Below are 17,301 nucleotides of genomic sequence, written 5' to 3' on the forward strand. Positions count from 1 at the left end.
TTGAGGGGAAAATTATATTCATGTTTTAATTACAATTTTCAAATGTATATATGTTATAATTAATACTAACGATAGTTTCCTTCACGAATTTTTCACGATCATGTATAAAATATGATTGTCGATTACAATACGATGCTAGTTGTAAATTGAAAAATTAAATAAAAGCAAAGAAAACGATTTTATCGTTGTGGATTCCTAATACTCTTCGTAAACTTTTCGAAACAAGTGCAAATTTGTTGATATAAACTGTTATTTAACGAAACACTCTTTATTAAAATTACATTATTAATTCGGATTACGTGCAGCTCTATCTAAGACCAATATTCTTTTAACACGAAAGACCAACAGTTTCAATGAAAAAAGTAACGACAAAATAATTCAAGTATCGTCAGATTACGTAACGAGAATAACCATCTCAGAAAATTAAAAGACTAAAAGTCTTTTAGAGATGTAGTTTCGTTTCTACTTCGACTCTATCTAAGACCAATATTCTTTTAACACGAAAAACCAACATTTTCAATGAAAGAAGTAACGACAAAATAATTCAAGTATCGTCAGATTACGTAACGAGAATAACCATCTCAGAAAATTAAAAGACTAAAAGTCTTTTAGAGATGTAGTTTCGTTTCTATAAAGATCAAAGGGTGCTCGAAATCTTTCAGCGGGTAGTATGCACGGTGCAGAAGGCAACAAGTAGCAAAGCAAAAGGTCCATTTCGGAAAAAGTACAGTTGCAGCCATCGCGAATTACAGGAACGACGAGCATTCGTTCTAAAATCGTCCCTCGGACGACGGGGAATGCACGTATCGTCTCGGTGACGCTTTAATTAGAGCAAGAGCTGGCGATGTAAATTGTCCCATTGGGAATGAAATGCGAAAAGGGTATCGACGTCCTGTTGCATCGGCGTCGTTTTTGTCACGGCGCCACGATGTGCTTGCAACGGTGTCGAGGCTCGTTTACGCTGAATACGAAACAAGATTTTCCAGGCTGTTGACGCGTCTGAATTCAAATGTGCCGAACGCCTGGTTGGCAGGAATGAGAATGGCCATGCAGGCATACTGGCTGATAGCGATTGAGGCCGTGTACGAGGATCATGAAGCAGATCGTGAAAACTCACTCGCCTGTTACCGGGTTAAATTCCTGCCGCGGGCGAGCGCGTAAAATACACAGTTAAGCGGTTTATTTGAACAGAATAATGCGAAGATGCAAATGAGCGGCAGATGTTGTTGAAAGAAAATACTACGCGAACCCGGGCGTAGTGACGCATGGTGAAACTAACTGTACCCGTTGGAATCGATTTCTGGAACGGTCCAACGTGATTTTAATTTATATACGATGATCCTTTGCTCGATAACATGAAGATTCCTTGATTTTAATTCGTCCTCGTTCTCGTATCGAAACCTCTTAGAGGAAAATTAAAATCAAAATAATCAAAATAATTATTCATAATTTCTAAATATTATATTTCTACGTATGATTAGTTGGTAAAATATATCGTGAATTTGTTTTAGCTTGTTAAAAGGATTTTATCCACCTCACTCAATTGGCTGAAATTTTAACGTGATTTAAATTTATATACGATGATTCCTTGCTCGATAACATGAAAATTCCTTGATTTTAATTCGTCCTCGGTCTCGTATCTAATTTGAAACTGCTTAAAGAAAAATTAACATCAAAATGATGAAAATAATGATTTATAATTTCTAAATATTATATTTCTAAGTATTGTTAGTTGTTAAAATATATCGTGAATTTGTTTTAGCTTGTTTAAACTCTCATAATTAAAAATAGTTTATCCACCTCGCTTTATTGGCTTAAATTTTAACGTGATTTAATTGTGAAAATATTCAACGATTTAAAGAATCAGACTAGTACAATAGAACCTCGATTATTGCATAAGAGTCGTCGTATGATTACGAAGCAAAAATTGTACAAATAATTTTTAAATTGAGAAATTCCTACATTATTTTGTTGGATATAATTTCGAATACCGAAATTGTTTATTCTGAGATTACCTTTATTACTTTTTAGAGATAATTGTAGGCTATGAGAAACATGAGAAGGTTGACGAACTTTGCATTTAATGTATACCTGTGCGTTAGACACAACAACATGCTAATACATATTTATGTGTCTGCACGCTTCGTGAACTACTTGCTATTTAAAAATACAAAGAATCAGGGAACGATTAATGCGTTACACGTGAAGGCCTACAAAAACGCGTGTGTCAACGTTTCTCTAATTTAAAGCCGTCACGTCGTATCACATGCTTGTTCGAGGACAAGGATAATCTAAAACAACTTGGTAGTTATGCACGTATGGAATACAAACTATATCACGAACAGGTAAATCAGAAAAGTAGGAAATTAGAACTGACAACACTTTTGAAAAATAGTGATAGATTTGTTTGGAATTCCAAACATTGATTTATGGTAGGATCGCCTAGTACGCATTTTTTTCGACTGTTTAATTGTACGAGGGATTAAGACCCTAGAAATTACTTTATTTGCACGGAATTTAGTCTGGGTCATGACAAAATAATAGTTTTGATAGTTCTAAAAACTGATCAGTTACTCTATAATTTAGGCACTAGGGAAATAAATACATTGAGACACTATTGAACCTGTCTCATAAATGTCAAAAGATTATTAATTCCTCTAGAAATTAATGTAAAATCAAATTCTAAATATCAATCCACGTATTAGAAATTAATTCACCACAACACTATTGTAATACCAACTCGAAACAATAAACCGAGTATTAAAAAAATTATTCCACTACTCGTATTACTCGTATATGTCTACAAATATTTTAATGCTTAATAGTACACGAGAATGTTTCAATGAAAACGAACAGTGATATAATAATGAGTAGAGTTAAGAAAGCATGGACAATTATAGTTCACTAGACAGAAAAAGTAAACATGTAAATTGGAAGTTATCCTAAGCTTACTAAGCAAGGATTAAATAAAAACTAAAAAAAAACAATAAATAAATGAACAGTGATACACTGTAATAATTTAGTAAACTTTAATGTGTCACAATTTCTGAACTGTTTAGGTCTTAAGTAGGTACTTTAATACTCTTTTGTAGAGAATAAAAAACTACATCGAATAATCTAATCAAAATTATACAGTTCCATCTAAAACAGAATTGCATAAGCCGGAAAAAGAAACAACATTTTTTCGTTTAAAGCTTTGTTTACGAGTCATTTGAATTTCAAAATTTGTCGAGTACACGTGCAATCAAATATGATTTGTCTACCGCGTCTGCCCATCGATCGCTGTTTCTACTGTGTGCCTGCGAGAAGTTGGCTAGCGAAAAGAATGCGGGTTTGATTGGTTCCCCACTCCACGATCGCTATTGGTCGAAGTGACTCCCCTGCCCCCTCTGTCGTCCCGCTAGCCAACTTCTTGTGTACGCACAGTACTTTCGCTAAAAATCGCACGCACATATGAATTTTCAGATTCGATTTTCTCGAAAACGTGGCCTCGAACGAAAAAATATTATTCTTCCTTTTCTACTGATTGTTGCACGTTTAGTCAACCCATGCATGAAAATTTTAGCAAAGCAATAACGACAGGCAACTTGTTGAGAAAAGATCACTTTCCCCAGAAACTAACGCAATCGTAAATAACAATCCAGGCATTGCAGAAGTTAATTCACCGCGACACCGTTGAACGCGCCACAGATCTCAATCGGGGCGTATAAAAATCATCGCGTTCGAGTCACTGATACCTCATTTCGGGGTTGACACACGCTGCTTTCGGACTTTCTCGCCCGGTTACGTAACTTCGACGGCGTTCTATAGCAAACACGGACGACCGGTTCACGAAATTCATGCATAATAATAATCCGACGGCATGGCCCGCCGTAGACGGCCTTCCCGGCTGTCGGCTCGAGGCTGTTCTGATATCTGTCGGCCGGATTACTATCAGACCATAAGAACGGAAAGGGTACGTTCCACCGAGAGACTGAGAGGCGCCGTGATACACGTGATACGCGCGTATGGGTGCATTCTACCGTGACGCTGGTCGATTAAAGTTCAAGATACAAAACTGACGTGGTTTTCTGGACGATCGCCGTTCGGAAAAATCATGCCCCGTTGAGTTATGTGCGCCGCGTTAGAATTCGCGCGCGACGACGTTTGTGCAACCCGCGCGCCTTTCAGATTGTCTTCTAAATTTTCCAAGGCGTTTCTTTCATCGACGTCCTTCTATCGCCACGCCGTGCCTCGAATTCCGATTAGAGACAGAGATACGCTGGCAGCCACGGATAGAGGAAATCCTTGTCGCTGAAATACGAATCCTGGCTTTTCTCGCGATCGCGAAGTTAGGGTCTGGGAACGTTATCTTGAAACGTTTCTGGATTCAGAGTTTACGGGGACAGGTCTTGTTTCTTCTAAATAAGAAAACACAGGGCGTGGCCGTGGCGATTCTACGTGAAAAAGTGAATCTAAAATATATAGTAAATATTTTTCGTTCGAAAGTTTGTTTTCGAGAAAAACAACTTTAAACAATTTTGGGGCATACGCTACCTGGACACGACGGATTTTATTGTAGTATTTTGGTTTCTTGTGTTTAAAAACAAAAATAATGTAAAACACTGGATAATTAAGGCAAACAATTATTCTAACATTTGAAGGATGAAGAATGTAAAGTGTTATATTGGAAAGCGTTTGTTGATACTTGTTAACACATTATATGTGCACCAAAATAGACGACATTTCGAAGAATATCTCAGGTGGCAAACAATTATTGTACTATCTGAATAATTAAAGATGCAAACTGTCACATTCGAAAACGTTTGTTGAAACTTATTAAGAAGGGTACGATTATATATGCACCAAAATGGACGAGATTTCGCAGAATAGCTCAGGTGACAAATAATTATAGTATCTGAATGTTTAAATGCAAACTGTCACATTGGAAAATTATTATAGGATCAGAATGTTTAAATGCAAACTGTCTTCGAAATCTCGTTCATTAAAATTTATTAAGATAGGTACAATTATGTGTACATCAAAATGGACGACATTTCGAAGAATGTCTCAGGTGGCAAACAATTATTATAGTATCTGAATGATTAAAAATACAAACTGTCAGATTGGAAAACGTTCGTTGAAACTTATTAAGATGGGTACAATAAAAAGGTACTCCAAAATGAACGATATTTCGAAGAATATCTCAAACAATGACGTTATAAACAGTTAAATCAATGAAAAAGTCTGTTCCAAAAATAAGCGTTCTATTTTTTTAATAAACCCGAATATATGTACTCATCTATTACAGTACAAAATAAAAATACTTTAACAATATAATTATAAAATACAAGCTAAATAATATGTAGCGACACTTGCTTATATTCGTCCAAAATACGATTGCAAACAAAATTTATTTGTCCAAAAATATTCCCTTACTGGTACGACCAAATTTGAATCTTTTAATAAAGTATAAATAAACAAATCTATTATCAATTCTACAGAAATGATACTCTCTTCATTTAAATAGTCATATATTACAATACCCCTCTTACGATCTCAAGAAAGTAAGCATATCCGTGCTCATTTAGCGGGAGACTTCAACGCCCACGGACTTATCTCCATATTTTCACATGCTCGACTGAATTAACGCTTATCAACAACGATCACGTTTCTTCGTAATATCGCTACCGGCAATTCAGTCCGCGTACAATCCGCTGGCTTTTCCACGCCGCGGTATCGTGCTGGTCGCAGACGGAAAAATCAAAGAAAAAAAACGATCGCGGACAATATCGCGTAAGATGTTATTTGCGAAACGGCATTAATTATGCGGCACGTGAAACAGGTATTGGCAGGACTCGTGCACTCGTTATATTCGGACTTTCACTCCACGAGCTACTTAAATGATATTCTCTTTCTCTCTCTCTCTCTCTCTCTCTCTCTCTCTTTCTCGATCCGCCTGTTTCCCCTTTCTTTTTCTCTTTTAAACGTGCGTAAGTAAACGTGGACAAAGCAAAGACAAGTTGCTCGTTTTACATTCCTTCCGCTCGCGGTAACGTAGCGCGGCTGGCCGATCATTCGCTACGTTCAAGATCGCTGTGTCGAATTTCATTGTTACGAGGCGCAATTTACGGGAGAAGAACCGCGGGTGCACTTTCACTCGAAAGCTTTCGTTTCGACGTGCAACGGCGAATCGCGGAATCAAACCTGTGCAACGAACGTCGAAACCCGCGCGCTCCAGTAATCGCGAATCGCTTTTCAGCGCTCGAGATTTTTCCGCGCGAAACAACGTCACGGCTCGTCGACCCGCGAAACTCAAATCGTTCGATTGTTGCGGAAAAATTCAAATCGTGCGAACGCATCGCCGAGATCGGAGCAAGGAACGGCAAATTTTCATCCTGTTGCGCGTGCAGCGACATAATTACATTTTTTTAACCTTACAAAGAACGGGAGCCACGAGCTACATTGAACAGAAGGAATGGCGCTGTTTAGAATTATCTTTGAAAAACGACCTCTCGTAGCAGTAATATTTTATGAATAGCAGTAGTTTTTTTCTAGAACGAACATGTATAATTTATTGGATAGAAGAAGCGTATATGTGGAATACCGGTTGAATAAAAAATTACGGTAGAAAACAGGAATGCCATAGGGATATTAATAAACTTTTATATTCGAAACTTTCGGTAAAAATTTTGATCTGATTAAAAAATAAGGTAATGATTTTGTTACGGTGCAGGTGATTTGGAGTAGCGATATTTAAATTTACTTTCACTTTATGAAATTGAAAGAGACAAGTAGATAATAAATTGATATTCACATCGTGCAAAATTAATTTATTTCAATGTATTCCAAAGTGTAATTCAAAATATTTTTTATATCGAAGTTCATCTAATGAACATCTTTTTTTGGCATGAAAAACAACGGTAAATTTTTTAGTAACAAGTTTCGATATCTCGATGAGATTCCAAAAGTCGATATATTGGTAAAATAAATAAAATTTACGCAAAGTTATTTCCTTGCACTTAAAAAGAATGGAAACAGTTATATTATTTAAATACACATACAAAGAAGAATTTAAGGCTTTGTCATTTCCTTTCTTGAACTTCCATGTTGAATATGCATCCAGCCGCGTTGAACAATACTTTGAAGAAGATGGTTCATCCTCAGAAATAGAACTGATCGTTCTCAGAAGTGACTCTACATTGAGAAATATTATATTTTCTGAAAGCAACAGTTGGCCTCTTGTAACGTAGGATTTAAATGAAATTACAAAGTATAGAAGAAGTTAAATGGTTAACTATTAATAATAAATAGTAACTTGCGAAACTTTTAATTCTATAATTTAAATAGTAATTTTTATTCTGTTAGTAACGAATCAAAAATTGTCTATTTTTCACTTGTTAATTGAAATTTTGCCTGTCTCTGTTTCCTATGGTTAAATTTTAAAATGTTGAATGTTGTATGAAAAGAAATATCGTAAGTCTCGAAATTTATGGGCCCTACAAGTAGTGAAGACGTAATCTAGGACCTGCTCCATTTCCCAGCGCAATTCGGCGATTTGTCTACTACGTTTGATTACTATGATTTCCTACTATGAACCATTGTGAGGAAGAAACGGAAGCCCGTGGAACACGGATGAATAGTGCAATGAATAGCAGCTATCGCCGGTCTCTACCAATAAGAGAATAATAAACGACACGCACAAAACTCTATTTCACTATCACCGAGCCCATTCCCTCATGTAATTTATAAGCACGTTTCAATTAACCAGTTATCTTTGGACGCTGGGTTACGTACCCGAACATCCGGTGCATGTACACGTGAGAAAGAGTAACGCGATAAAGTGGCGATATAGAATTGATGCAATAACACGGCGCTGCATGAGGGAAAATTGCATACGTGTCGTTTTAGATACAATTTTCTGCGAATCTTGAGCCGTGTTCGATTCGTTCGACGTAACTAGTGGATCTGTGTTACAAAACCAACAGCAATCAAGCTACTCGACTTTCATCTTCGTTGCCAATTTCCTGTTACCGGTACCGAGAATCGATACTCGCCATTATGAAAGATGGAAAGCTTTAGAATCTTGGAGAACGATTCAAACTTTCTATGTTTTTAAAATAACAGTATGGTTTTTTTTGTTCAAAGTATAAAAGAAGTGACAATTTCATTTAAATTTCTTTTAAAACAGAAGATTCAATTTTTTACTTTGCACGAGATTATCAAAATTAGAAGAAGTTACGAATAGATAAATATTTTTTTTTAGTATCAAAGTGAAAATTTAGTCAAAATATTTTATTTATTCGATTGTCTTCTTCGGGTATGATGTTGAAAATTAAAAATATACAGGATGTTCGGCCACCCCTGGGAAAAATTTTTGAGAGATTTTAGAGGCTAAAATAAGACGAAGATCAAGAATACCAATTTGTTGATTGAGGCTTCGTTAAAAAGTTATTAACAAAATTATTGTTAAAAATTATTAATAAAATTTGTCCACCCACATGAATTTTTTTCTCGAAAGTACGTAGGATTTCGGGGGTGTGTGTGTTCATAAAAAATGATTATGATTGACCCCCACAACTGAAAATAATTTTTCCAGAACGATTTGAAACTTTTCAATTTCGTCGAAAAATTTAGACACCTTCCTGAATTTTTTTCTCATAAGTGCGTAGAATTTCGGGGGTATGTATATTCACCAAAAATGATTATAATTGACCCTCGTAACTGAAAATAATTTTTTTAGAATGATTTGAAATTTTTTTTTCGCTGAATAATTTCAGCAGCTACCCCCTGTCGATTTTTCTTAAAAATTCCTTTTTTATTTTTAGTAATTTTGTTTGACGCCCTACAGAAAAGTTGTCTAATACTTTTTTGTAGATACCCATGAGCTCTACTTCAGAAAAAAGTTTCATTGAAATATATTCACAATTGTAGGAGTTATGGCTGTTTGAAAATTGGACCATTTTTATGGGGTTTTTCTCATTTTGCGAGGTCAAGGGCCAACTTTTCGAATATTTCTGCGATTTGTACATATTCTCCACCAAAATACGCGTAGTTTGGTTTTTTAAACATTAAAATCGTTCAATCCATTCAAAAGTTATGACGTTTTGAAGATACGTAAGAAATTTTGGAGTGACATTTCTGGCCCGAAATTATATTTCCGGTAAGGAATTTTTACTTGTCCTCTGCAACTGAAAATAATTTTTTTAGAACGATTTAAAATTTTTTAATTTCGCCAACTTTAAGCACCTACTCCAATTTTTTTCTCGAAAGTGCGTAGGATTTTGGGGGTATGTCTATTCACCAAAAATGATTATAATTGACACTCATAACCGAAAATAATTTTTCCGTGAATGATTTGAAATATTTTAATTTAATTTGTTAATAACTTTTTAACGGAGCCTCCATCAACAAATTGATATTCTTGATTTTCGTTTTATTTTGGTCTCTAGAATCCCCCATTCAAATTTTTCCTAGAGGTGGCTGAGTACCCTGTATATACTGAGTGTTAATATTAAAATTAACTTAAATCCTTATTTACAATTGGCATAAATAGAATAAATAAATTCTGGTTAAATTTACACTGAAATGGAAATATTGCACTCTTCTTGACTTCTTTTTATATTGTAAAATAAAACACACTTAACACTTTGACTGCCACCTCATCCATATATCACCGAACTTTTCACCATAAAACTAAAACAATTAATTCTCAAATTTTAATGTTAAACGAATTTTAGCGAGGTTACAAAAATAAAAACGAAGACAAATTTTTAATTAGGTAGTTTGCAATTGTTTACAATTGCAAAATCAAGGTTTTTACTGCGTAAACAATTATATGGTTTTGATCCGTCAGCCAATGTGTTAATCGACATCTAAATATACTCGTTCGCGCAATAAAATCTCTACTTTTAATTACTGCAATCAAGGGTCAACTTCTCGCCTTTCTCCAGTACTTTTATTACGTGCAAAGCTTATTTAAATATTTCTTCTGCATAAAACGAACATGCAATACGATTGTTACAAAGAACATTCGAAATATCTGAATATGTAAGTGTAAGTACGATTATATGTGCACCAAAATGAACGAGATTTCGAAGAATAGCTCAGGTGACAAATAATTATAGTATCTGAATAATTAAAGATGCAAACTGTCACATTGGAAAACGTTCGTTAGAAGTTATTAAGATGGGTACGATTATATGTGCACCAAAATGAACGAGATTTCGAAGAATAGCTGAGGTGACAAATAATTATAGTATCTGAATGTTTAAATGCAAACTGTCACATTGGAAAATTATTATAGGATCAGAATGTTTAAATGCAAACTGTCTTCGAAATCTCGTTCATTAAAATTTATTAAGATGGGTACAATTATGTGTTCATGAAAATGAATGACATTTCGAAGAATATCTCAGGTGGCAAACAATTATAATGTATCTGAATGTTTAAAGATGCTAATTGTCACATCGGAACACGTTCGTTGAAACTTATTAAGAAGGATATGATTATATGTGCACCAAAATGGACGAGATTTCGAAGAATAGCTCAGGTGGCAAATAATTCTTATAGTATCTGATTGTTAGCGATCGTTGAATAAACGATTATTATAATATCTGAATGACTCTACGTTTTTGTTCGATGATTTAGAATAATCCACCTCGTACATATATTCTGGAGATACAGCGTGAAGCTGATTTTGACAGTGAGCCACTGTATTAAGAAACAAACGGCTCAGTTAGGACTCGTTAACAAGCAAAACCATCGACTTCTATCGAGATGTCGAGTCGACGACGAACCATGGGGAACCGCGAGGCACACCTGAATCATCTTAGGAATGTAACACTATGGAGAGTTCGGATTTACAGTGTTCCCTTCATAGGGGCCAGGCTACCGCGGTCAGAGAAAAAAGGGGAACTGCTTTAACAGTAGCCGAGCACGGTCCTTCGAATAATTTCAAGTGGACGAATCAATTTATGAACCTCCGTGACTCGTTGACTAAGACGAATCGCTCGCGCGGTGCTCATCAATCCTCCCCGCTGCTAGTTGATTAAATTCCTTATAATTACATCTCGCTCGTTTGCTGCAATCTTGATAGCTTTCTGGTAACTTTGTAAATGGTAAATTATTCTCAATGAATTACGCATAAGCACGTTTGCTCGTAAGGTGCATCCTCGATGGTGCATAGAACGCTTCGTTTTTTGCGTAAAGTGTCTATTCTCAAGCGACGTTGTCCTTGAAAATCATCGCTTATTAACGATGATCCGCGAAACCGTTGAAACGCGTTGTCGTAATGGTACAATAGGCTCGCGGTTCTGTATCGCTTTTCAGCCGGTATGCTTTAATTAATTTATCGTCGGATAAATTCACTCGCTATTGATTACACAACGGTAATTATAACCTCACCGGTGTAAAAAGATAGGATTGATTTATGGAGTTTAAAATATAATCTTCATTCGCCAATTAAAGTGGAATGTCTCGCTGAGTGCAGCGAATCGAATTTTTCCTACAAATCTAACTGAAGTTTATTTTTAGAATGCACACGATTACAGTCGAAAAAATTCATTTAACCTGATATTTTTGATACAGTACTAACAAGCATGATACATGTACGAGTATGATAAAATGTTTTCGTCCTGTTTTAAGCCCACTTCGGCATAATTTCCATAAATGATGTATAAAATGTAATATTTATGTACGTAAAAAATAAAAGAAATATTTCCACAGTCATCAATCTATCTTCAATAAGATTAAGATATAGTATTTGGAGTTAATAAAAAATATATATATTCTTTGCAGAAATACTGTTAAGTCGCTTTGCTAATAATTGAAAAATCATTTATCCTTCCACGATTTTATCTTTAACGTTTCATACACGAAACAGATACAAAACGTTTCGTAAATTTCTTACAAATAATTTCAGATATAAATTACATGACAATTGATCCGATGCTAACTCATTAAAAACGTTACAGTGCAGTTTACTCAAGATAAATAACGTGTAATTATAAATAATTTCACAACTAGTCGTCCTCTATTTTATCACTCTTACGTGCATATGTAAATTATACTTCAAACTTTTATTATCTTTTTTTATATTATCATACAATTTACTTCTCAAATTATTCGCGATAGAAAAATAGTAGACTAGTGTATATGGAATGTTAAATTTTGCATATTTTCACGTATTAAATGGATACTACATGAACTATCTGTGAGAAACGAGTTGGACAAAAAACAATCGTGTACAATATTTTTGCACCGAGTACTGACACAGGATGAAACACGAATACTTTACATAAAAGTATTCCTTTGATAAATTCAATTATTTTAATTTCATCAGGATTTACAATAACATTAAGTATTTAATTTTGAACAATCTATTGTAAATTAATTTTAAATGAGTTCTTTTCAACACATAGGGTTTTAAATATATAGTAAGATTGTAGAAAAACTGTAGTCTTAATTAAATATTACGGTTGAAAATATTTAATTTTAAATAAATTTTCTATTATAAATTAATTTTAAATGAGTTTTTCTCAACACATAATCTATATCTTAGTAGGTAGACAAACATGAATCCACTTCGTCCATGGAAAATTCTTTTAACAATTTGATGTGATAAACAACTGGTTATTGCTTTTAAAAAACTGGTGAAAGCATAACAGCAGTTAGACACTGCCAATATATTTAACAAATGCATAATCTATTGAAAATAAAGCGTCTAGTTTTCCTAAACAGTTACCTATTCTGTTACATGCTAATGCAAGATCTCGTAAATTCCAAACAACAGTTCTACAATTTAATGAGTCAAACTATAAAATTCTACAGTATCCACTATATCTTTAAATAATTTTCAAGGCCTTCGTTAAATATAATAATTCACATTTAAACAACAAAAACAGTATATGTGCCCTTATCAGTCGTTGACAGAAATGTAATTAAGCGGATGAAAATTATTTTGATTAATGCGAATATGTTTTCTAAAATAGTTTTAATTCTTCTTTATAAAATCCGATGTTTCATGTGCGCCAATCTAATAGAATTGCTAAGATGCTAGACACAAATAAAGCTGAAGGCTTACCTATAGATTTGGAAAGGATTACTAATCAAGGTAAACTTTAATTCACATTCAATGTCGTTGAATAAAATTGTTCTAAACTTATCCTCCTCTGGAGCAAGTGTAATCCCGTATTTGTTGGGATGATTAGTCATAACGATGAGATCAGAATACAGAAAGAAATCTCGCGTCTAAGCCTCGATGTTTTTACAATAATAGACAATGCGAGTTTTTACTTGGATGAACTCTCCTCTGACAATATCCACTGATCCAAGAGAACCTCAGTATTAAATTTTGATGAAACTTTGCACAAATGTTCATTACATTTATTGTAATTGCTTTATGCCACTTTCTTATTATAAGTAAGAAATCGATCTCTTTATCCGAGTTGCTTTTCTAATTAAGGATGTACAAATCGTGAATGACAAAAGATATAAAAAAATAGTTGAAATGAAAATTATACCGTTTTTGGATACTTGTAAATATGTGCAAACAATTTTTCAGAAACATCACTTTTTTACAAAAAATAAATTATTCCAAAAAGGGGAGAATTTATTTTATGCAGATTTACAGATCTCCAGAAACATTTATTTCAATTATTTTTGGATATCTTTCATCGTTTACGATTTATAAGTATTTAAATAGAAATGTCTGGATAAAAGACCAGATATCTTCCTTAAAGTATAAAAGTGGCATGAACCAATTATGACTAAATTTTTAGGTAGATTTAATACAAGATTTTAAATAACGCAAAATTATTGGTGTTACAAAAGAAACATATATTCGGTTCGATACCGGTGGACTTTCAGCAGTTTGTTGCGTAATTCGAAACGTTCGTGCATCGTAAACGAACTTCAGATGCAAGTAATTGTTTACTACTTTCAGGAGTTGCTTATCATGCAAATTGTTACGAGTGTTACGAGCTACGAATTCCAGATAACGCGAAACCGTCGTGAGAGGGAACGAATGAAAGCAAAAATACGGCCAGCCAGGCTTCCTGAAAATCGGTTGAGCGTAGATTGTAACTTCAAGCCTGTCATTACCGAATTCGAATCCGTGGTAATACATCGTTCACATCGTTAAAGTGCTTTCGTCGAACCGCCGTAAAGCGTTCTCGTTAATTATGAATAATATGATTACAGCGGCTCTTCCCATGGTTTCCCTTTTGTGAGATCCAGCCTCAGCGCGAGGATGAGGGAACTCAGCGGCGATTCACAGAGCGCAACCAGCAGAATGAAATTCCTATGAGATTTTAACACGTGCGTGAAGCAATAGTGTTCACCGCGCGAGCCAAATCGACACGCGTCGATAAAATTATTAATGTTCCAAGCCGCGATACAGACGTCGATAATTGCTTGAAACGCACTCTCGCTCGATGGAGAAAATTATCAGTGATTTTTGACTCCTTCCAAGTACCATGTACCGTGTCAGAAAACGGTAACATAATTGGTAGCAATTACAACGAAAAGATATAATTTATTAAGCAAAATTGCAACGTTTAGACTTGGCAGGATGTTTCGTAATTCTTAGTGGACCCAAAAAGTGGATTCCTCGTTCAAAAATAAGTATGTAATTCTACATTGTATAAGTACACATTGTATAAGTATACAATGTAGAATACAATTTTAAAAATAACTTGATTTTGAAAATATATTGGGAAACTTTCGTACTCGGTTGTATTCTGGTTTGTAAAATAAGTTTCTACCTTCAAATATTATGTACGAACGTGACTATCTATAACAAGATACACATTACTTATATTGGAGCACGTATTTTCAAAATCGATCATCTTCCAAAAACAAAATTTTATTCCACATTTTCGATTTGCTTTTAGATCAGAAGGAAGCATCGTATGTATTAATAGTCTTCATCAGTTACTTGTCAAAATCAACAAAAGGTTATCGAATTAGACTTTTGTTGTGAATCGAAGATCCATCGAACACAACAATTATCAAAAATTAATTAGACCGTCTCAAACTTCAAACAATGCTTCACGAAAAAATTTACCGATTTAATACAACTATGAACATGTCCGATTAAAGAAAGAAAAATTTATTTATGATCGAACTAGATATTCGTGATTATCGAAAATCCATTGAACACAACAATTATCAAAAATAAATTAAACAGTCTCGAACTTCAAACAATGCTTCAGGAAAAAATTTACAGGTTTAATACAACTATGAATATGTTCGATTAAAGAAAGAAAAATTTATTAAACGATGATCGAACAGCTAGATATTCGCAATTAGAATTTTCGAGAAGCGTGGAACACGAAAGCAAACAAATTGAAAGAGCAAACAGATCAACACCGATAACCATCCAGTGTAATTAGACCAGCGATGGAAGTTTTTAAGTAGCGAGACTAAATAAATAAAATCTCCCCCCTCCCCCCGTGTTCCGCCAAAAGAATCGTTTAATATTTATCGAGGTGCACGAGTATATGACTAACCGGTTGCAAAATGTTTCTTCAGCTGTCTCAATCCGGGCAGAACAGACCTCTTATCGTTATCAGAACAAACGGCAATCGCGAAAAGAAACGTAACTAGGGTTTCGCGACTCGATCGGGATTCGTAAGAAAAAGAGTTCGTTGGATCGTTAATCAGCACGATGTTCGGTGTTATCGCGGCGAAGCTCGTTATAGAACATGTTGCTCCGATAACAGTAATGAATTCTTCTAACTCACCTGATACCTGTCCTCGAGAAAAATCGGCGCATTTAACAGTGATCCCACTGAATCATCCTCGGTCTTGTTTCTGCTAGTGTATCCTCCTGCTGATACGGTTTCGTTTCCGGGAAGGATGCACTATTACGAGGAATGTTCACGATCGAAGACCCGACAGAGCCACTGCGATCGCGGAGAGTACGATCAAAGTACCGTCTGTTTAGACCGACCGAGCGGGTCCGGACGACTGAACGCGCCACTCGTTGCGCCTTCACCGTCAGCCTCGATTCCTACCTTCTCTTTCTCTTTCTCTCCCTCTTCCAGAGTGCAGTTCTCTCTATCTATGTAAATAGAAACGTTACTTGCAATCGTTCCACGATTATAGGTTCAAATCGATATATCGATGGTTCGGAGCCCAAAGTCGTAACAACAATTTCGAAAGGCCTTGGCAAATTTCCAATATGGCGCGCGGAGCTCCTTTTTCGCTCCATTAATTAACACAAAAGAGCGATCTTGGTCTACAAACGAAGAAAAAATAATACAGTCGGCCCCATTAGCATTCGTATGCTTGTAAGAGAAATTTATTGGAATCAAGGGATACATTTAAAGTTTTATACATATAGCACTTTTAGCAGAAAAAACTACTCTTATTCTGTCGAATACCCTGTAAATACCCTATCAAATCTATTTACAGTTAATCCCACAAGTATTCGTACCCTCATTGCTTATGGGAAAAATTTTTTACTGTAGATGAACATCGTATAAAGTTTGTTTATACCAAATTATAACAAAATTGACTAACTAATAACAAAAACATATTGATTTTACTCTACATAGTACATAATAACAGTCCATAAAAGTATTCGTACCATTCTTAGCGAAGTTGATTTTCTTCTGTTTCGAATGTCATTTCACACCGAAAATAATTTCCACAGTTCACAGTCGGTTGAGTGAGCGTCAAAAAAGTAGTCTAGTTCGAAATTGTGTCAAAATAACGTCAATAATGAGAAATGAGTCGAAAGAAATCCGAGACTACTCTAGAAGAGCATAAAATAATTTTCAAATTACACCAAGAGGGCAAAAGTTATGTTGAAATAGCAAAAATAATGGGCAGTAGTAAATCGGCTATCCAATTCATCGAAACTAGGATAAAATATGTTTTCTGTATTGCTTTTAGACCAATGACAATTACGTCTATTTTATTGAATCAATACGCAAGTTCTCGCATACGTATTTCTTTGTGCAAGCTTTTGACGCAATATGATGCATATGTAAACACGATTCCAGCAGTTCAAAGATTAAAACAGTCATCTGGTTTATATACATATATTATTCAGTTGTCTATTAATCATCGAAGACAGTTTAAACGAACAAGATAACTATCATTTTTCAACTAAAAACTGAACGTAAAAAAAATGTATATGCACGATCTATTTATCGAATTTTATGAAGTCTATGTACTTCAGATTATTGTAAATATCAAGAAAATCTATTTCGAAGAATTGTTTGAAGTTAATTTTACCTTTTATTTTAAGTTCGTTTGACGTATTTAAACTAACATTGGATAATAACAATTTTCTTTTGCAATCATAATTTT

General features: G+C 34.6%; 1 protein-coding gene across 2 annotated transcripts in view; it reads right to left on the reverse strand.

Annotated features, from left to right (window-relative positions):
* Positions 1-15,975, reverse strand: part of LOC143341145 (uncharacterized) — a 109,933-nt gene extending 93,958 nt beyond the window's left edge. Inside the window, exon 1 of one of the 2 annotated variants that reach the window (XM_076763860.1) lies at positions 15,726-15,975. The gene's annotated coding sequence lies outside the window, so the exon portion shown is untranslated. The remainder of the gene's footprint in view (positions 1-15,725) is intronic. The other variant, XM_076763859.1, reaches the window with a different exon arrangement.
* Between the last annotated feature and the right edge of the window lie 1,326 nt (positions 15,976-17,301).

Source organism: Colletes latitarsis, chromosome 4 (genome assembly GCF_051014445.1).
Source record: "Colletes latitarsis isolate SP2378_abdomen chromosome 4, iyColLati1, whole genome shotgun sequence".
In the NCBI taxonomy this organism is placed as follows: domain Eukaryota; kingdom Metazoa; phylum Arthropoda; class Insecta; order Hymenoptera; family Colletidae; genus Colletes; species Colletes latitarsis.